Genomic DNA, 6049 nt, shown 5'->3' with positions numbered 1-6049 from the left:
CTAGCGGAGCTACCAATCAAGCAGGTCCTTTTGTTTACCCCAACCCTATGCAAACCCCATCTGCAATGATGCCTTCATATAGAACACTGCGTCCTGCAATGTTGAAGATGCAAAAGATCCAGCCTCTTGTTAGACAAAGAGATCGATTCCAAGAAATGAAATTTTATGAAGCGTGAGTTGCAGAACGTGTTGGTGGAGCTATGGTAGACTCTGGCTATGTTGAAACCAATCCAACCGGCCGATATGGACGTGTAAGTTCTTTCATCCTCACTGATTTCTTCTCCAGTTTGAATTCTGTGTACCCGGTGGCAATAGGAGGAGATTTAGTTGAATTAGGATTATTGAGAGAGTCCAGATTAGGGTAATAGAGAGGCGAGATGTAAGAGAGTGGTTAGGTATTGGGGTTAGGGTTTGTTGGGAAGAAAGAAGAGGCTAATGGGGAAGAAGAAGACGGAAGAGGAGGATTTTGGTGCCATTAATTGATCGATTAGGGTTGTGTGATTAGAAAAGTTGCAGAGGAAGGAAGATGGAAGAAAGGGGAAGGAAGATGGAAGAAGAGGGAAATTCTTCATCCACTGCTTTTCCCAACTTATTTCATAAAGATTAACTCATTTATCCAAGAAAGAAAAGATCTTTTTAAATTTATTCTGCATAAAACTTGCAACTCATCTTCCCCAATCGATTTGGGGAAGATGAGTTGCAGATTTTTTTGTTTTTTCTTTTCTTGCAAGGGTAATTTTGTCAGTTCACCTTTTATTTTTAACATTGTTAGTCATGAACTGACGGAGTGGGCTTATTTGTTACTATTTGCAAACCTCAGGGGGATACGTAGAATTTTTCAAAACTGGGGGGTAAAATTATCCTTTCGTCAAACCTTAGAGGTGGTATGTGTAAATTACCCTTATTTTAAATAAAAATAAGTTTCAAAAGTGATACCAAACACGTGAAAAAATGAAAAATGATACCAAAGAGGCCCTTAAGTGTTACTAGATTGGGGAAAATTTGATGTACTCAAGTATATGTATAAGGCTCATGGTTTTAGTGCACGGTATCGGAGCGGGTATCGGTGACCTGCAAAACCGATATGATACCGATACGGTATCGGCCTAGATCAAACAAAAATACCCTTGAATTTCCTTGAAAGATGAGTTTTCTAACCATTTTACCCTTTGTCTGTACCATGCTACCGATATAGTATCGGCATGGTATCGATATCAGCGACTAGCAAAACCAAAACGTATCGCCCGATATAGATGATACGATATGAACGATACGATACCGATACTTATTAAGGCTGCCTATACGTCTCCCCCTCCCAATATTATCTCCACTCTTGTGCTTGATATCTTACTTGTAAAGGTTACCTTTGTTTTTGTGTTTACCATGTCCTCTATCTATTTTATGTATTTGGATTTCTTTTATTTGGTGGTGGGCGCACATGAATGAATATGAATTTTTATCATCTGCTTTCACCTGCCCAGTACGGTTCCCTAGTGCCTCTAATAAAAGAGGGGTGGATCCCACCCGGGCAATGTGTTCGGTCAAAGGGTGGAATGGTCATTTCAACCACCTATGAGAGGAACCGCACAGCCGTACCGATCAACGAACCTCATAGGACAAAGGTCCAATGAATATAGCCTCTTTCTACCAAAAAAACAAAAAACAAACAGGTCACCTTTGGTTTTTTGTAGTTTTATACGTATTGGCCCACGCGATTTCTAAGTGGACCCTTTCTTTTACCCGTCGTGGGTTTTGGAATTCCTCTTTTCTGGTGGACATTCTGAAATATTATAAAGCAGTTTTTACAAGTTGATATGACAAATATATTTCCCCTCTTTTCACCCCAAACAAAAAAAATTTCCCATTAATCAAACATAAAAACATGGACCATTATCATATAGTAGTTACAATGTTACATCATGATCTTACACACAGACTAACTAATTCAAATTCTTCACTAAAAAAACCTAAAAACAATCCCATGTAGTCCTACTTACTGTTTAGTTGAAACAAGAAAAGTAATTAACATAAAGTATTATAGATATGATCCACAAATCTCTACTCTCCATCCCTCACCTTAATCTTCACAGGGAAACCTCCTTTCATTTTGGCAGTTACATAAGAGATAAAAACCGGTTCAAAACCATTCTCCGCCGGCACACCCGATACTGTCTCAGAACTCCGGCCACCACGCTCTTCATCTGCAAGAATGCCATTTCCTTCCCTAAGCAAATCCTTGGCCCTACTTGAAAGACTGCATATGTGTATGAGTCCCTTACCACAAACCTCCATTTTCCGGTAATCTCCTCTTTCTCCAACCACCGCTCTGGGCGGAACTCCGCCCAATCTTTGCCCCACAATGACTCCATCCTACCCATCGCATAGGGATGATATAACACTTGCATTCCTTTCTTCACTACAGACCCATCTGGCAACACATCATCGCTTGCTGCTTGCTTACCATCGGAAGGGACTGGCGGGTAAAGCCTCATGCTCTCGCAGAGAGCAGCATGGGTGTATACCATGTCCTTCACCTCATCGAAATGATCAACCCCTTCTGGTTTCTCCTTTATTATCTCCTTCAAAATCTCATTTTCTATACGAGGATTCCTGGAAATTAACCAGAAGAACCATGTCAATGCTGCCGATGTAGTATCACGACCAGCTAAGATAAAGCTTATGACCATGTCTGTAACGAAATTCTCATCTAAATGGCCGGAATTCAAGATTCTTGAGAGGAGATCCTCTGTTTCTATTGAAGATTTCTCTTCTAGTTCTCGTTTCTTTTCTCATACAATACTCCTTGAGAATTCACGAACTTTTGAAGTTGCTATTCGCAATTGCTTCTCTGACCCAGTATCAAATGTCCTTTTCACCTTCCATATCCCTCGGAAAATTGAACGAAATCGCTTGCTGCTTAATAGTGTAGCTTCTTCAAATGCGACTGCAAATTCTGTTTCTGGTTGTGGGAATGATGGGGAAAGATACTTTGGGTCGAACCCAAAAGCAATTTTGCAGATATTATCGAATGCGAATCTTTGAAGGATGTCTTGCAGATCAAGAACGGATTTTTGAGTGGTGATGGTCAAGAGGAGAGGAAGATGGCGATCAGAGAGCTCGTCTTCGACCACTGTCTCGACGAATTTCCGGAGGGATTTGGTATTGAATGCATGACTGGAGATTTGTCTCTGAAACTTCCAGCTTTCACCATCGATGTTGAAGATGCCAGAACCAAGAAAATCAGAGAGGCCCTCTTGAGAGAAACTGCCTTTTGGGTAGAGGGAGAATTGGGTCTTAAGGATGTGTTGGACATTGAGGGGATTGGTAGTAATGAGTTGACGATGGCCGAGAGAACGTTCAAGGATGATGGTTCCATTCTCACTGTTTTGAAGAAGCTCTGTTACCCATTGATTGAATCGATCTCTGTTGGCAGATATGGTGAGAGTTGAACCTAGTAAAGGATAGGATCTGGGTAGCTTAATTGCAGGAGATGAAGATGTGTTATACTAGGTATATACTGTAAGACAAAGCAGATATACAGAAATAGAGAAATACCTGTTATCGCACACCAGTTGCAGAGTGAAACGAACCAGAAAGGAAGAAGCACGGACAATCGAGTTGAGTCGTATCTGTAAGATACTTTCCTTAAGGATTTAGATGCCCCCTCTTCTGCAACGGGGTTGACCTTGCACCTTACCCTCCAAGATAAATACAACTCCTAAACGTATAGGTTGCAGAACCTAATACGAGTACCAAGGATACCAAACGGCTATACAACCCTCTTATTACTTAAACGAAAATACAGTATCTGGAACGGACTGTTGCAGGGACAATACGTTTCTGTTGTCTATATCAAATGCAGGAATGACATGGTGTATATATATAATACTGGAGTACCCTTTCATGAAGGGATACATCCGTATGAATACAAGTGATATATGTACAGGGGTGTAACCCTTACATGGGAGGTGTGACTGTATGTATACCTCCACGTACAGGGAGGGGGTGTAACTATTCATATATATGTACGAATAGACAAGTGTGGTTCAACTGTACAGATGAACCACGGGTGAACCAAATCGAGTTTTAAACAAAACATTAAAACTCCTATAAGGTTTTGTCCACACCCACACCCCGACCCCGACCTCGACCTCGACCTCGGCCACGGCCACGGCCACGGCCCGGCCCGGCTCGGCTCGACGCGATTCAAAAGCACCCCAAGGACCCCCCACACACTAGAGAGTAGGGTGTCTTCCTCTCCAAAAGGCTCACACCGTAAGGAAACAATCCTATATATATACCCCTCAAGTAACTCTCCCACAACCAATGTGGGACTATTCTTGAGCTCAATTCTAGCCTCTTGCACACAAGAGAGTACAACCAATTTCAAACAAAATAGAGGAGGGAAACAAAAGAGGAGGGAATGAAACAAAACACAATTTTGAAACTTTGACACACTTGAAAAAGTGCTTTTTGAAACAAGTGCTTTGACCCAAAGTGCTTCTATAAAATAATAATACAACAAGATGAGTTCTTGTAATTGGTTGCATAAGTGAAGCAAGTTTTGACAAAGAAGAAGAATGGAAGAATGAAAAGGGGAAGGTAAGGTAGAAGCTCAAGCTGTAACATGATGGATTAATGGATGCTTTGATATGAGCAAAATGTCTTTGGCTGTGTTTTCTTCTGGCGTGTGGAAGTGAATTTATAACAAAGAAATCTTTGAAAAAGAGCCCGTCATGCACCTTGCTGCGCAGACATAGGGTGCAATGACCGTCTTACTCCCACTCGGGCAAGACACTCAGGCAAGATTAAGGCAGTCATTGCGCACGATCCTGTGTCTGCACCGCAGCACGCCGTAGAGGACCCAAATTGTGGAAGGAAATGGATTGGATTTTGATTGGTGTGCATTTGATCCTTGGAAGGGAAGTATCAAAGTCTTTGAATATTAATATTTCTATTTGATTGTTTAACAAATTTATTATAGAAGCTTCCTTTCAATCGAACTAAGGTAGTCAAAACAGGCCTTGATCCGTACAACTAAGGGTGTCAAAGTTCAACTGAAATTGGTTGGACCAACCGATGGATTGGTTCAACCTGAATTGAACTCTTCTTGGTTTGATTATTTTATTTTTAAAACTACTATCTAATAGTGAAAATTCAAAACAAAAAGGATAGCTCTCCTTGTTTACATGAAGGCATTACTGGACATTCGGCCAACAAACGCAGCTGCCATATCTTTTTGCAAGGCGAAACCCAACCAAACATTTACAAAATGGTCTAGATCGCTTGACATGGCATTGGATTTACTGCATGCTGGCCATGCCGCCAAAAGTGTCCATGGCGAAATTATGGATGGAGTTTTATGAACCCAGTAGATATCAAAACCAAATTGGATCAATCGAATACATCAATCAAAACAAAAATTAGACCAACCCAATAAAACACTGAGATGGGAGCAGTAATAACCTGATAAGTAATCAAAACCAAAAAAAATAAAAAAAAAGATTTTCATGGGAAAAGGGTTGTCCAAAGTCTGAACAGTGTATTTTTATTTATATTTTGAAGAGAGAAAAATAATAAGAAATTCTATTGGGCGTTAGGCATAGGAAAAAACTCATATTCAGAGAGATTTTTTTTTTTCTTATATATATATATACATTCAGACTAAACCCGATAGTAACCCAATTACAAACCTATGAAAAATGATAAGAAATCAGGCTAAACCAGACCAGAACTGAAACTAATCAAAACCAAATTTTTTTTTTAATGATTTAATTTTGTCTTTTTATTTTGGGGGGGGGGGGGGGGAATGAATGATTTAATTTTGTGTTGACATAGTAATAGATCCAAATCAATTTAACTCGATCGAAACTGGATCGAACCGACCAATTAACACCCTTATGTAGAACCATCTCCTTCATGGGTAAATAGGTAATACTTCGGATATCAGTGACGTGAGCAATGATAGAAGTTAAGAAATTTCAACAAAAACAAGAAAGAGTAAATTACATGCACCCCACATGTTTGAATCAATCACAGAACACCCTCC

At 40.2% G+C, this 6049-nt stretch overlaps 1 pseudogene; it reads right to left on the bottom strand.

The window, feature by feature from the left end:
- Nucleotides 1–2058: 2058 nt before the first annotated feature.
- On the bottom strand, nucleotides 2059–4629 carry LOC122643195 (annotated as a pseudogene).
- Between the last annotated feature and the right edge of the window lie 1420 nt (nucleotides 4630–6049).

The sequence above is a fragment of the Telopea speciosissima genome, chromosome 10, assembly GCF_018873765.1.
Source record: "Telopea speciosissima isolate NSW1024214 ecotype Mountain lineage chromosome 10, Tspe_v1, whole genome shotgun sequence".
Taxonomy (NCBI): domain Eukaryota; kingdom Viridiplantae; phylum Streptophyta; class Magnoliopsida; order Proteales; family Proteaceae; genus Telopea; species Telopea speciosissima.
Note: the sequence above shows the minus strand (reverse complement) of the source record. Positions and strands in the feature narration are given on the sequence as shown.